The sequence below is a fragment of the Mustelus asterias genome, chromosome 2 (assembly GCF_964213995.1).
Source record: "Mustelus asterias chromosome 2, sMusAst1.hap1.1, whole genome shotgun sequence".
Lineage (NCBI taxonomy): Eukaryota > Metazoa > Chordata > Chondrichthyes > Carcharhiniformes > Triakidae > Mustelus > Mustelus asterias.
The window spans coordinates 49,944,693-49,961,467 of record NC_135802.1 but is presented as its reverse complement, the minus strand read 5'-3'; the positions used below and the strand labels follow the sequence as shown (position 1 = coordinate 49,961,467).

The 16,775-nt window shown below is 44.6% G+C and overlaps 1 pseudogene; it reads left to right on the top strand.

The window, feature by feature from the left end:
• Positions 1 to 14,778: 14,778 nt before the first annotated feature.
• LOC144480724 (protein FAM237A pseudogene) lies at positions 14,779 to 16,151 on the top strand (annotated as a pseudogene).
• The last annotated feature ends 624 nt before the right edge of the window (positions 16,152 to 16,775 follow it).

The following is a 16,775-nucleotide window of genomic DNA, read 5'->3' as shown; positions in this document are numbered from 1 at the left end:
TGAAGGGCATCTAAAGATATGGGGGAAGGCGGGATCAGGCCATGAGTTGGATGATTAGCCATGATCACAGTGAATGGCGGAGCAGGTGTGAAGGGGTGAATGGCCTTCTGCTTCGATTTTCTATGTTTATGCACACTCTCTAAAGCTTTCACCTGCTGCCTAAAATTTGGTGCTCAGAATTGGGCGCAATATTCCAGTTAAGGGCAAAGCAGTGTTTTATAAATGTTCACTATCACCTCTTTGCTTTTATCTACTGTACCCCTTTTTAAAAAGCCCAGGATTCAGAATGCTTTATAATTTCCTTTCATAACTTTCCCTGCCCCTCTCAACAATTTGTGCATATATATAGCTCCAGTACCATTTGTTCTGTCATGCCATTTAGAATTATACATGTAATATCTTGAAAAGAGTGGCGACCACCAAGTGGAGTAACTAAAGAACTATTTATTGACAGGAATGACTATATACAGAGAGTGAAAAAGATGCTACTGATTACTTTGACTCCAGTCTCCAGGTTGCCCAGGAGATCTTGCATTCAGCCCCAGGATTTGTGAGCTTTGGCCGAATTGGTCGCATGACCCTCTGAATCCTCAGTCCGTAAAGGGGCTTGCTACCATATCATTCCACCTTTAGGTCCCTTATTAACACATACCAACAAAAGTTAACCATTTACAGTATAACACCATAAACAAATTCTTTAGCACAGTCCATTATAAAGTCAGTCTGTTGGGAGATTTCCTCTCCATCTGCGAGCAACACAAAATCAGATTTCTAACTTGTAAAGGTGCATCACTGCAGATCATTTCTCCAGTTCCCACTGGGACACTACTTAATCCTTCCTCAGGCTGATGTTGCCTCCATACTGCTTTCAACCACAGCACCACTGGTCGGCATACACAGAGTGGACTGCCCCAGCGGTTCTCTATGCAATTCCTTCTTCTCAATTGATCTAGATGCTTTTTCAGTATTTTACCTTGAACTTGAACAACACCTGTAACCCAACTCATGTACTAGATCATCCACTTTGAATGCTCTCTCAGGCTTTGTTGAATCATGATGTTTCTTTTGCACACTCTGCCTCCACTCTCCCTGCCAAATTTGGAAACACCAGGTTCAACCTGGTTTGAATTCGCCTACCCATCAGCAACTGAGCAGGAGTTAGTCCATGGTCATGTGGGGTGTCATTCTATAGGTAATAAAACATGGTCTGTAAGAATACTGGTGCTTGCTTTTTAACCTAGGAACATAAGAACTAGGAGCAGGAGTAGGCCGTCTGGCCCCTTGAGCCTGCTCCGCCATTCAATAAGATCATGGCTGATCTTTTTGTGGACTCAGCTCCACTTATCCGCCCGCTCACCATAACCCTTAATTCCTTTACTGTTCAAAAATGTATCTATCCTTGCCTTAAAAACAATCAATGAGGTAGCCTCAACTGCTTCACTGGGCAGGGAATTCCACAGGTTCACAACCCTTTGTGTAAAGAAGTTCCTCCTCAACTCAGTCCTAAATCTGCTTCCCCTTATTTTGAGGCTCTGCCCCCTAGTTCTAGTTTCACCTGCCAGTGGAAACAACTTCCCTGCTTCTATCTTATCTATTCCCTTCATAATCTATAAGATCTCCCCTTGTTCTTCTGAATTCCAATGAGTATAGCCCCAGTCTACTCAGTCTCTCCTCATAAGCCAACCCTCTCAACTCCAGAATCAATCTAGTGAATCTCCTCTGCACCCCCTCCAGTCCCAGTATATCCTTTCTCAAGTAAGGAGACCAAAGCTGTACACAGTATTCCAGGTGTGGCTCGCAGATTTTTGTGTCGCTCACAGATGGAGAGGAAATCTCCCAACAGACTGACTTTATAGTGGACTGTGCTAAAGAATTTGTTTATGGTGTTATATTGTAAATGGTTAACTTTTGTTGGTATGTGTCAATAAGGGACCTAAAGGAGGAGGGATATAATAGCAAGCCCCTTTACGGGGTGAAGTTTCAGAGGGTCATGGGACCAATTCGGCCAATTGGGCCGAAGCTTGCGAATCCTGGGGCTGAATGCAAGCTCTCCTGGGCAACCTGGAGACTGGAGTCAAAGTAATCAGTAGCATCTTTTTCACTCTCTGTATATAGTCATTCCTGTCAATAAATAGTTCTTTAGTTACTCCACTTGGTGGTCGCCACTCTTTTCAAGATATTACATGTATAATTCTAAATGGCATGACAGAACAAATGGTACTGGAGCTATATATATGCACAAATTGTTGAGAGGGGCAGGGAAAGTTATGAAAGGAAATAATAAAGCATTCTGAATCCTGGGCTTTTTCAAGGCTGCTTTAAAAGTTTGCACAGTCCTCTCTGCCAATCCATTTGAGGAGGGGTGGTACAGTGTGGTACGTATATGCTTAATGCCATTTAACAACATGAAATGTTGGAACTCCTCGCTGGTAAATGCTGTCCCATTGTCTGAAACCAACACCAAACCATGGGTGGAGAACATTTGCCTTAACTTTCTCACTGTTCCAAAATAAGTTGTGGACTTCATTTCATAGATGTCTAGCCATTTCAAGTGTGCGTCCACTATAAGTAGAAACCCTGTGCCCAAGAATGCCTACAAAATTAACATGGAGTCTCACCCTCCAGCTGACCTGGCCACGCGTAAGATTGCATCAGGGATGCTGACGGTAACTTTTGTTGTACCTCGCATTGGTCCCATTGTTTAACCATGCTTTTATGTCTGTGCCTCACCTGGGCCACCACACTTGGCTGCGAGCCAAGATTTTCATCTTGGACATCCCTGGATAGCTTCTGTGTAGTTCCTCCAATAATAATTTCCTGCCAGGCATGGGGGCAACCATCTTTGCTCCCACAAAATAGGACACCATCTTCACAGCTCAATTGATCTTTTCTTGTTTAGAAAGGTTTTAGTTGTTCAGACATTCAATTGTTAACACCAGTATGAAGACCATCGGGGCGATTCTCCCAGCCCGCTGCACTGCTCTAGCAGCACAGCAGGCCGGAAGACATCAGCAGAGGCCGTTTCACGGGCTTCCCACTTGGCATCTGGGCCTCCACGAGTCTCCCAGCCTAAGATTTCTGACGTAATCAGCTGTGCGCAGGAAATCAGCACAGAGCTGATTACAATATGGAAATGAGCATTTCCATGTCATTAGCCTGCCAGGCATTGGGCAGTGCAAGGGGGCAAGGCCTGTTGCAGGGGTGGGGCCGATTGGGGGTCTCCTGCTGTCACTCTGCCAGAGGATCGCAGGCAGAGGGAGGGAAGAGGTGATCAGGCCTGGTCATCCGGATGGGGGTGGGGTGGGGGTCGGGACTGTCCGGTATTTGATCTGTTGTGACAACGCAAATATTGTGTCAAGGAAATTCAAGGCAAGGATAATTTCTGGTAGTACTGGTAGAAATAGCTTATTTTCCAGTAGTGGGAGAAGGATCAAGGTGTCTGCATTTGATATATTTGTCTGTGTTGGGAGGTATATTCATAAGCAGCCAACAAGTAAAGCCCAAGGCTGTATCCTTGCAGGTGCTTTTAGAGGGATGACTTTATGTTCTTTAAGTAAGCCTAGGATGGGTTTATAATCAGTAATTATGGTGAAATGCTGTCCATAAGCATATTGGTGGAATTTCTTTATCCCACAAAATGATGGCTAACCCCTCTCTCTCTCTCTCTCTCTGTGAGTATGCCTTTTCTGCATCAGTTAAGGACCTTGAAGCATAGCAAAGCATGGTCTTTCTAACCCGTCCTTCATTTTATGTGACAAAACAGCTCCAATTCCATAAGAAGATGCATCACAAGTGAGAATTATTTCTTTTGAATGGTCAAAATGAACTGCAGGGTCTGTTTGACTTGTCCAAAGACTTTATTTTGCTGTGTCTTCCAGTACCATTTCTGGTGTTTTTTAAGTGGTGCATGTGGAGGTGCTAATATCGTAGACAAGTTTGGAATAGACCTTCCGTAATAATTTACCATTCCAAGAGAAGATTTAACTCTTGGCACATTCTTTGGGGCTGCTGCTTCTTTAATAGCCCCAACTTTATCATCCATTGGGTGCAACCCTTGTGCATCCATGGGCAGCATGGTGGCACAGTGGTTAGCACTGCTGCCTCACAACGCCAGGGACCTGGGTTCGATTCCTGGCTTGGGTCACTGTCTGTGCGGAGTCTGCACGTTCTCCCTGCATCTGCGTGGGTTTCCTCCGGGTGCTCCAGTTCCCTCCCACAGTCCAAAGCTGTGCGGGTTGGGTGGATTGGCCATGCTAATTTGCCCTTTAGTGTCAGGGGGACTAGCTAGGGTAAATGCATGGGTTATGTGGATAGGGACTGGGTGGGATTGTGGTCGGTGCGGACTCGATGGGCCAAATGTCCTCCTTCTGCACTGTATGATTCTATTTACCCTAAACACCAAATAAGTCACCTTGTTTGCCTCAAAGGTGCATTTCGCTCTCTGTAATCTTACTCCAGCTTCCTGGAACTTTTTAAAAACTTCCTCTTGGTTAGTTAGATGCTCCTCTTTTGTGGCTCCTGTAATTAGCACACCATCCAAGTAAACCACTACCTCAGGTAAATGTTGTAATAAGCTTTGCAAGATTGCACAAGTCGATGATACTCCAAATGGCAGTCTGGTGTATAGGCCTTTGTATACTAATAGTGATTAACTCCCTGGAGGCATCATCCAAATCCAGCTGCTGGTACACATGACTCCTGTGTTATTTAGAGTAGGTTAGGCCTCCAGATAGCTTGGCATACAAATGCTCTATATTAGGTATGGATACTGTCCAATTTTACCATCTAATTCACCATTAATTTATAGTACCCACATATTCTTACACTCTTATCTGGTTTAAGTGTTGGCACAATGGGAGCTGCCTAATCTGTGAATTGCATGGGCTTGATAATGCCCAGATCTTCTAACCAACTAAGTTCAGTCTCCACCTTCTCAAGTACTGAATAGGGCAAGGGTCATGCTCTAAGATTTTGCCGTAATTCTTCTTGAAATACCTCCTAGTATCTCCTGAGGATGTCATGTGGGTCCCTCCATTAATTTGAAAATTGCTAGCCAATTTTATTTTATTTCCTGAAGCCAATCTTGTCCCATCAAGCTTGGCCCTTAACTACAATTAAAGGCAGTTGGGCAGACTGCTGCCTGTACCTTACAATGAACTGTTGCTGTTTCCAAAGTCTATATAGCCTTCCCTGTATATGTCATCCGACTGGTTGCAGTTTTTTTAATCTCAGGGAGATTACCTTCCTGTAGGTATCGATAAGTTTGTTCTCCCACTACTGTGGTGGAGCTCCTGTGTCTACCTCCATTTTAAGCAGACGACTGTTAACCAGCATAATGATTGTGATGGGAGCATCAAGATTATTCAACCTGTAAACATCTGATTCCTTCTCCAGAATTATTCTCTACACTGTGCACTGGAGCAGGATTTTTTTTCTATAGCTCCAAGCAGGTCCTGTTTAGTTTTGCACTTGCTTTTTTCTGCCACAGGGTGGCACGGTGGCACAATAGTTAGTACTGCTGCCTCACAGCGCCAGGGCCCCAAGTTCAATTCCGGCCTCAGGTGACCGTCTATGTGGAGTTTGCACCTTCTCCCCATGTCTGTGTGGGTTTCCTCCGGGTCTTCCGGTTTCCTCCCACAGTCCAAAGATGTGTGGGTTAGGTTGATTAGCCATGCTAAATTGCCCCTTTGTGTCAGGGGGATTAGCAGGGTAAATCCGTGGGGTTACGGGGATAGGCCCTGGATGGGATTATTGTCAGTGCAGGCTTGATGGGCCGAATGGTCTCCTTCTGCATTGTAGAGATTCTATGATTCTATGAACAGCTTCCCTAAACCTACACTTCTCCGGGAGGTGGGCTCCTCCACTCCAATAGCATTCTTCACAGTTCTTAGTTTATAGACAGAATCCCTTATGCCTCTGCACTCTCTCTGGTTCTGTACTTCTCTGTTAAACTCTGTGCTCACATCCTTGGCGCTACTGCCATTAGCATTTTCCCTCGAAACTTCATGGACCTCGCCAGTTTGCATGCTTTGAAGTTCCTTTGTGCCTTTTCCTGCACCTTCCTTAGACAAGGTAATTTTAGGGTTATTTCTGCTTCTGTCAACAGTTTCTTCTGTGTCAGTATTATGCACCCCACACACTAGCGGTTTCTCAACATTTCAATAAGGACAGACCCAAATTCACAATGTGCAGCTGTTTTCCTCAATCTTGCCACGAAACCTGCTATCACTTCCCCGGGGGCTCATGCCATCAAATTAAACTTATATATCTGCATAGTCACTGAGGGCTTTGGGTGACAATGCCTTGTTACTATTTCTATGAATTCTTCAAAGGTTTTGTCAGCGGCATCCGGAGAAGTCAAGTTGCTTATCAACTTATAGGTTTCGGCACTGCAGGCTGTCAACAGAATTACCCTGATTCTCCTGCCCCTATTTCGTTGCTTTGAAGAAGTATGGTGTGGAGATGCCGGCGTTGGACTGGGGTAAACACAGTAAGAAGTTTAACAACACCAGGTTAAAGTCCAACAGGTTTATTTGGTAGCTACTTTACTTGGTAAGCTTGTGTAGCTTTTGCTACCAAATAAACCTGTTGGACTTTAACCTGGTGTTGTTAAACTTCTTATTGAAGAAGTATCACAGGCGTATTGAAGCCAATCATCCGAATTAGGGTCAAATGGCTCGAGCTTTCCGAATAGAGGCATTATGATAACTCATTGACTGTTGGAATAGACATGCTTCCAATGACTTGTACACGAGGTTTGTTCTCCGTGGCAAATGGAAAGCGCTCTGTTAATTCCCGTGGTCAAATACAATATCTGGAAAGAGTGGCAACCAAGTGGGATAACTAAAGAACTATTTATTGATAGGAATAACTATATACAGAGAGGGGAAAAGATGCTACCAAGTGACTCCAGGCTCCAGACTGCCTGGAACAGCCCGCACTCAGCCCCAGGATTTAAGTGCTTCGGCTCGGTTGAACCAAACGAGTCACATGACCCTCCGAACCCTTGGTCCTTAAAGGGGCTCGCTACCACAATATACTTTATTTTCTACTGGCTCACCTTGTTCTTCCTAACAGAATGTATCACTTACTGCGAGTCTTCTGGCAGGTCAACAAATTAATGTTTCTTGAAAAACAATGAAAATTTCTAAGTGGGTGTTATTTCGAATCATAGAGGGAGATAGAACAAATCTAGCACACACGTTGTACAAAGACACTGGGATGGCTGCGTACATTGGACATACTGAAAGGCAGCGGGCGCCTCATATTTGTTTCGCTTTGTCGGAAGAACATGTTGTCTGCATATTTTAATTTGGTAGCACCCGAAGTAATGCAGTTTTATTTTGTACACCATGTTTACCTTGACGTCCTGTTTTCATGTGTATCCTTTATCTTCACCAAACTTTGGTTTCAGTAATTGAGGGATTGACTGTGGCTCTGGTTAGAGAATCTGATTCACTCTTCCGCGGAATTCTGCTCGCTGCTTCAGAGTTTGGGATGAAAGGACAATGTTACAATTACTGTAACAGGGCATTCGGAACCAATCTAAACCCAAAGCACAACTAAAAACACCCGTGCTACTGCAACAGATCATTCTCCAACAGTGTGGTTACGTGGTAAGGCAGATCCCTACATCCTGATTGGTATTTTATGTTTCGAGAGAGTGGGCAGGGAGAATGGTTTGTCATACTATTTACAAGACAGCACACTTAAGTTTTTCAACATTTTCAAAAACGCAAGTTCACGTTTTTAGAGTCGACAAGATACTGCACTGGTCTAAAAATTGCCTACGGTGTCAGGCTGAAACAAATGCAAATGCTCCCTTCATTCTGCTCTGCCGTTAGTATAAATTCGCACTTTCAGTATCGATCTGTCACGATAAAACAGAAATACTTTCAAAGCAACAAATGGGCTAATATATTGCCCGTTCCCCCAACAAGGACATGTATCAATTTGCCTTGATAAAAGAGGATTTTTAAAAAGTTAACTAATTGGATATGTCGTTCTCCTGACACTTACATATCAAAAGTTGCCTCCACAGATGGAAAGGACTCTAACGGCCGAGTACAATGTGCAAATGACTATTGGCTTTACTTGGGCTCTGTAGTTCTATTTGCCGGTGCGGCATATTGAACACACGGTGTTTAGAAAGTGCTCTTTGGAAAGTGGGATAGATCCAAATATTGGTGATGACTACTTCAGCACCTTCTTGCTATGTTATAGCAAATACTGTTTTGCAATATTTCTATTCATTAATCTATTAATGTCCATTAAGCATAGAATCCCTAGTATAGAAGAAGGCCATTCGGCCCATCGAGTCTGCACCAACTCGCCGACAGAGTATCTTACCCAGGCCTTCCCATTGCAATAACCCCGCAACCCCAGATATTTAACCGGCCATTCCCCCTCACCTACACACCTTGGGACACAAAGAGGAATTTAGCATGTTGGCTGAGACAAGACGTTCATAAATATATCTTGTTGTTGGTCATATGATAAAAGCGAGCTGAAAATATGTGTATTTAAGGGTGCATTTGTCACCTTCATTAGGGCGGCATGGTGGCACAGTGGTTAGCAGTACTGCCTTACAGCACCAGGGACCCGGGTTCAGCTCCGGCCTCGGGTCAATGTTTGTGCGGAGTTTGCACGTACTTCCCGTGTCAGCTTGAGTTTCCTCCGGGTGCTCTGGTTTCCTCCCACGGTCCAAAGATGTGCGGGTTAGGTTGATTGGCCATGCTCAATTGACTCTAGTGTCAGGGGATTAGTAGGGTTAATGTGTGAGGTTATGGGAATAGGGCCTGGGTGGGACTGTGGTCGGTGCAGACTCGTTGGGGCAAATGGCCTTCTTCTACACTGTAGGGATTCTATGATTACTTACGATGTTAAAGTTGGGAGTATAGACATAGATCAGGAACTAATACTGCATCCAGTCAAACATTGGACTGGATTTTACTATGGGCTTCTTGAACCCAAATGTGGAGCTCACACTTACCAGGCAGCAGAGCATTTTTTCCCGGAGGCGCCCACTCCATGTCCAGGGTGCTGTGGGGGCTCCTGGTACAATGAAGGAGCCAACAACTCCCCTGGGAGAGCCGGCTGTCCAGCTCCTTTCTCTCCTTACAGATGCTGCCAGATCTGCTGGGATTTTCCAGCATTTTCTCTTTTGGTTTCAGATTCCAGCATCCACAATAATTTGTTTTGCCTTTCCAGCAGGTTGGGCACCGTGAGGACGCCACAACACGGTGCCCTCTCCTGTGTGTGGATGTAAAATGAAAACTAAGAGGGGCAAAGCCGGTGTGGGAGTGAAGGGGAACGGGGGATTGTTTGACTCGCAATGGTGAAGCATGGCACTCTGATGAAGCCCGGTCTACCGCAGGGAAGCCGCTGGTGGACTCCACACTCAGTGTGGGGTGATCACACTGCCGGCGGCCTTTAATAAAACATCTCCACTTCGCTGCCTGCCTCCATGCACCCGAGAGCCGACCCCACTTCCCCACCTGAGAAATAAAAACAGAACAAATGGGGAGGGTGGGACATCTCAGGGGGTCTGGCAGCATCTGTAGAGAAAGAGTCCTATATGGCTCTTCTTCAGAGCTCACCGGGCGGTAGGAATGTATTGGGAAGCTGTTCCCCTCCTATTTTCCGCCCCATTCCCATGGAACCGGGGGAAATTATACTTAAGGTTTTTTTGACACTTTTTTTGAAAAGTGCTTTTCAAAAGCACTGAGGGAAACAGGGTGACTCCAGAGTACCAAGCGGTAATTTTCTGATTTAATGTGATTAAGGGAGAGCTTCCACTCATTAGAAATGAGCCTAACGCCCCCGTGAAGCGCATAGCGATGTTTCACTGCGTTAAAGGCGCTATATAAATGTACCTGGCTGTGGTAAATGGCGGGAAAATGAAAAGTGCAGAATGGGAGCTGCATCCAGAATCTGTCCATGTGTACAATGAAATACCAATTGCACAACCGGCACAGAGGACAGATATTCAGGAGCTTTGTGCTTTAAATCTTGCTGAAGTTCTAAGATGGAATCTATTGGGGAAATTTATTGTGTATATTCACACTATGAACTTTTATCTCCACTGCCATTCTATGCTACGTTCTGCGAAACAATTATGTTCTCGTATTTAATGGATGTAGAAAGGTCGGTACAAATATCTGAGAGATTGGATTCCGTTTCAATGTGATTTTTTTAAACCTCAGAAACACAACGAACCTCCACCTTAAACCCCGACACACGAGTTGCTCTCACGTTAACCCGAAGCAAAACGAGCTCCCCTATGATGAGAGTTAGTTGGTAAAATAGTAAAACGAAAATGAATGCCATGGAAATTCGGATAGCGTCGAGTTGAATCCCACCGACAGCTGTGGCATCTCGCAATCGGCAGCGTTTTGTAATATGTTTGAGTACGGATGGTTAATCCAAATGATGCAACAGAAAGCAGGCTCATTTCAGAAAGGCACACGAGAAATGGAAGACAATCTGACGCACAGACAGTGGGCGGACTGTGGTATAAATATATGCGCCGAATTACAGGTTACGTCTCAACTCAACTCCAGGATTCAACCTTGTCTAGTCCAAGGAAGCAACTTCTCCCGCTCACCGTCAGCGACCAGTACCAGCAGGGCTGCGGAATCCGCTGATGTAGTAGTAGTGAATCACAGCAAGAGAGGGAGAGACAGACGTACATCTTCAGTGTAAGTAAATACACATTTCACACAACCCAAGTTTGTACTGCCATGCCATTTGGATGAACCATAGTGTGAAAGGGAATTGTTTAAAAAGTATTTCATTGGACATTCATAACATGAATCTTCGATTTAAAGTGTCACTTCTGATTTTCTGTTTCACAGCTGCTCAGCTGAGCGAGCATTTAAACTTGCATGAGGATAATAGATTCCTTGCGGGCATGAGAGCCAGAGGTCTTGTACAACAATTTACCAGTTGAGGATCTGAAATTGTGAATTGCACAGCCTGTAACGTGACAGGACAGCTACACACTTGCCTATTGGCAGTTTTGTGACACCCATACGCCTGTTACTGCCATATATTCCCAGCAGAAGGAATAATTCCCAGACCCATTATAAATTGTCCATTAATATCACATAAACCTTAACTCCAATTCTTTGTCATCAATGGGAATGAAATCAGAACCCATCAGGAAAGCGAGAGGGTACTTTTTTTCTATAATAGAGAAGTCAGGGGTGATCTGATACAATCCTTCAAGATGATAAAATGAGTTGATAGGACAGATGAAGGAAAAATGTTTCTAGTTGCGGGGAACCAGATCTAGGGGCTATGAATCTAAGATGGTCACCAACCCAACAAGAAATTCAAGAGAAACCTCTTTGCACAGAGAGTGTTTAACGTGGAACCCACTACCACAGGGCATTAGTAAATGCATTTAAAGGGAAGGTAGATAATCCCAGAGAGAAAAAGGGTGTAAAGCAATATATTGATGAGATTAGGGAAAAGGGCAGGAGACGGTTTGTGTTGCCTGTAAACTCCAGCATGGGCCTGTTAGACCAGACGTTTCGGTGCTGCAAATACAAACACACTTTATGTAGCACTTGTTTCATTTGCGCTGCCTCCGGATTTCTCCAGCTGTTTTGTGTATGCTTTGTTTGCATACTCTTTATACACAGTTTACAATGTATTTCACCGTGTATTTGCGACCGCCGTGTTCTGATTTGGATAAATCTATTTTACTGTCCCTCTTATTTATGTAGATGCAAATCTTGTGACTTATCGTCATATTTTATCGATCTAACTGCAGCTAGACATTGGCTATCTAAACCACCTTAAAATAACAAGTGCCTGGGACAGGCCAAAGGCAGTGGTGGGTTCCAAGCCTACACATTGCTAACGTCCTGTAAGACATGCCGAGTGTACCTGAGACAAATCTGATGCAAATAAATTGAACATTAAAGTATAGGATTACGGTAAGGTATTGGGTAAAGGTATCCCCCAAAGTTCTGTGTAGAGTGAATATGTACAACCAGCTCTGAGCAGAGAGCAGACACAGGGCAGCTGGAAGCTTCCAGCAGTTCAGGCAATGCCCGCGGAGACAACTGAGGAGCTAAGGATTCGAATGTGGACAATGATCTACATACAGTTCAAACACAATAACCTCGCTTTCTCTCTCTCTCTGCCGTGCTGACTGACCTGTTGAGTGCTTCCATTACATTCTCCTTTTATTTCAAATTACCAATACTGCATCTGCAGTTTCATTGTTTGTCAATTTACAATACAAACTAATGATATTAAATGAGTACCTCAATAAATTATACCTCGCAAGGATCAGCACCGGAATTCAATTTGCAAGCAACAAATTATAATTCAGAAAATGCTGTTCTCCGCATCTGTGGGGAGGGAATAGTGCCAACGATTTGAGTCTAGATGACCCTTCGTCAGACCTGCTGAGATTTTCCAGCATTTTCTGTTTTTGTTTCAGATTCCAGCATCCACAATATTTTACTTTTAAATTACAATTCATTTTACATAATTGCATTTATAATGCGCACCATTTGTTAGCCCTGAGCATTATTGGTGTCTGGATTTGGTTTCCAACCTGTTGACTAAGACCCTATACTTATTCAGACATTTCAGTGTGTGCCCCGTGCAAAGCAGACCGCCCTGTCAAGCAGCTGCTTTGACGCTGGCCACACAGTCAATCGTTAGCACATTTTTGTTCCGATTTCATCTGTCTGAAGGTTTCTGCTGTTTTCTCATTCTCTCCATTCCCAGGCCGCCTTCTCCGATCTCCTACCTCCCCTCTCTGTGAGAAGTTATTCAGAGAATCCCGGAGAGGTCAGGGTGTTTCTCCCTGGTCCTTCCCGGCACGGTTTCTGGTGATAAGCAGTTTGTTTGCAAATCGATCTGAAAACACACCAAACATATACTCGGGAGTTGGCAAACCTCGCGCTCTCTGTGCACGGTGTAATTATACCATTCAGCAGCCTAAAGTTTTCGACAACAATGTTCCACACGAGGACCATGCTACTGACTGCTGTTGGCGAAATTCGTGCAGTTGTTCCACAGTTTTGTCCATTTAGTTCCACTTTGTGGCCCAGTACTCCCCAAAGCTCATTTCCACCATCTTTGGAAGGAGCAGTCCTTTGTATTATGCCACCTTACTGTAAATGCCTCTTTTTAATTCCGCTTACAGGTGTATAATTTGGAGGGATGTACAAAGACCATTCTTAAAAGCGAGAAATTGCGAATGTGTGTGTGTGGAGGGGCGGGGGGGGGGGGGGCGGGGGGCGGGGGGAGGTGGGTTTCAACACACAGGTCACCAAATGTCATGAACAGGTACAGGGAGAAATTCAAAGGGCTGGTGGAACGTTGGCCTTTATATCCAGATGACTGGAACATGAAAAGGGGATCTCATAATCTTATAAAATTCTAACAGGGTTAGACAGCATGGTGGGGGAGTCCAGAACTGGGGTCATAGTTTGAGGATAAGGGGTAAACCTTTTAGGACTGAGGTGAGGAGAAATTTCTTCTCCCAGAGGGTGCTGAATGTGTGGAATTCACTACCACGGAATGTAGTTGAGGCCAAAACGTTGTCTGATTTCAAGAAGAAATTAGATATAGCTCCTGGGGCTAAAGGGATCAAGGGACATGGGGGAAAGGCAGGATCAGGATATGGAATTTGATTATCAGCCATGATCAAAATGAAAGGTGGAGCAGGCTCGAAGGGCCGAATGGCCAACTCCTGCTTCTAGTTTCTATGAAAGTTTCTAAGTCATGCTACAGCTATACAAAACATTGGTTAGACCACACCTGGAGCACTGTGAACAACTCTGGGTATCACACCTCGGAGGGAATGCAGGGTGAATCTAGCAGAATGATACATGGATTCCAAGAGTTAAATTAGGATGAGAGGTTATAGGCCTCCCTGGAATTTAGAAGGTTGTCAAGTGATTTACTCAAAATGTTCCAAGCATTTATTTTTAAGGGGAACAAATAGGGTAGATGGAGAATAGCTATTTCTGCTGGAGGAGAGTCCAGAACTTGGTAATATCTGTTAAAAATGACAAGCAGACCTTTCAGGAGTGAGATTAGGAAGCGCTTCTACATAGAAAGGATGGCAGAAGTTTGGAACATTGTCTCTAATGGCACCTGTTGCAGGATTAATGGTGGATTTCAAATCTGAGATTGGTTGATTTTATTGCTTAGCAAATGCATTAAAGGGTTTGGGGCAAAAGGATATGGTGTTCGGTCTGGATTAGCCACGATCTCATCAAATGGCGAACCAGACTGGAGGGGCTCAATGGCCTCCTGCAGCTTCTTTCCTCAAACTAGCGTGATGTCCAGCACAGGAAGGGCCTATGGTGGGAATGCTTATATTCAGTTACTCTAAATGTCGAAGAACATGGGTGGCACAGTGGTTAGCACTGCTGCCTCACAGCGCCAGGGACCCGGGTTCAATTCCCGGTTTGGGTCACTGTCTGGTGCGGAGTTTGCACATTCTCCCCGAGTCTGTGTGGGTTTCCTCCGGGTGCTCTGGTTTCCTCCCATAGTCCAAAGATGTGTTGGTTAGGTGCATTGGCTATGCTAAATTCTCCCCGAACAGGCGCGTGAGTGTGGTGACTAGGGGAATTTCACAGTAACTTCATTGCAGTGTTAATGTAAGCCTACTTGTGACACTAGTAAATAAACTTCAAACATCTGCTATTTCCCGAAGAACATAACCATTTAAACCTCCAGTCAGTGGGTTCACAGCAGCATTCACTGAAGATAGCGAACGGTGTATTTCCATACTGATTTCAGATGTTTGGTTTCAGGAGCCGCCAGTATATTTTCCCCCAAAGCCCCCTGTGTGACCAGACCCTGGACAGTATGCAGTCTCTGGGCGGCAGTTTGTTGCTGATGCTGATCTGGATCCTGATGCTGGTTATGGCTCAGAAAAGGAACATAGACCCGACGAGCCTGGGGGAGATCGACCCCCAGTGCTGGGAGAGCTCCTCCCTGGCCCTGGTCGAGATGAAGAAGCTGCGGGTCGCCGAGACGGTCAGCGGCCTCTGGGACTTCATGATCTACCTGAAGCTGTCGGAGAAACCCAAACACGCCGCCCTCTTCATTGACCTGGCCCAGCTCTTCTGGGATATCTATGTGGACTGTGTACTCTCAAGATCTCATGGGCTGGGCAGGAGGCAGATCGTAACCGGGTATACCTTGACGTATCCGCAGTACCTGACAGGTAACTCATTCTAGACCGTATGGCGAAACATCTTTTAACATTTGCTGTGTCTTGTTAATTGGTCGGTGCTTTTAAGATCAGTTACGTTTCCTCTCTGTGACTCTCGCCCTTTCCTCAAAAAAACTTGTTGCCGACATTTGAACTGAACATTGAAGCACAAAACGCGATATTAGCAGCTAAACACTGTAAACCATTCCCATTTTAAGACAGAGATTGAAACTTTCACCTTGAACGGAATTCAGCCTTCTCTGAATTTAACAAAGGGATTTTATAGAATTGTGTTAAACGCTGATAGAATCATAGAATCCTATAGTGCAGAAGGAGGCCATTCGGCCCATCTAGTTTGCACCAACCACAATCTCACCCAGGCCCTATCCCCATAATCCATGCATTTACCCTAGCTAGTCCCCTTGACACCAAGGGGAAATTTAGCACGGCCAATCCACCTAACCGGCACATCTTTGGACTGTGGGAGGAAACTGGAGCACCCGGAGGAAACCCACACAGACACGGGGAGAATGTGCAAACTCCACACAGACAGTGACCCAAGCCAGGAATCGAACCCAGGTACCTGGCGCTGTGAGGCAGCAGTGCTAACCACTGTGCCACTGTGCTGCCCCAAATGTGATGTGCTCATTGTGATCAACTGCCAGGTCTAGATTTTGGATGTGATTACACTTGTAAAACCGTCTTAATATGCTCCGAGATACTGCTTACTGCAAGAGTTCTCGGAAACGAATTCACGTCCATTCTGCTCTTTGCTTTATTGCAGGTTTGACACGTTCAAGTGAGAAGCAATTAAAATTTTAACGTCTGCAACATTGATCACAGAAGAGAGGTTGAGTCGCCGAACCCGCCCAAATGGAGCAAGATTGCCTGTTCTATGCGTTGTATCAATGGACACACACTTCTCTTTAATATTATACAGTCACTCTATTCATGGGATGATGCAAAGCTGTAATTAAAATAGTCTCTTTCAAAATAGGCTTTATAATCTAATGTTGACATCAAAATAAAACTAACTGAGGGGGAGGTTTTTAATCCAAAAGATCTGCTGAAAATAGCTGGTAAACATCAAATAAAATTTATGTTATTTCAACCCCGACCATGCCATCACTAATACAATCTCAGAGCCATAGGTCCCCAAGCTAACTGCTTACTACACGGTAAAGCACCCGCAGTATTCTGTCAACATCTCATTGAGAGATCGAACAAAAGTTTACTTAGTTCTGATTTATCGCACTTTCTCATAATCTTTCGAAAATGCATGTGTGAAACCCAGATGACTTTTAAATGGTGTTATCTGGCCGCATCAACAACTCAGGTAAGCTTCTAAAAAGTTAAAGATTAAGCTCTTATTTATACTTAAGCTTTAACATCACGACAATGAGGTTTCTGGTTAAAAGTGAGGTAAACATAATGGTGTGATTCTGACTATGCAGCATCAACTAGCCAAGTCGACCTTACAAAGATGTGGAGATGCCAGCGTTGGACTGGGGTGGGCACAGTAAGAAATCTCACAACACCAGGTTAATGTCCGACAGATTTATTTGGAATCACAAGCTTT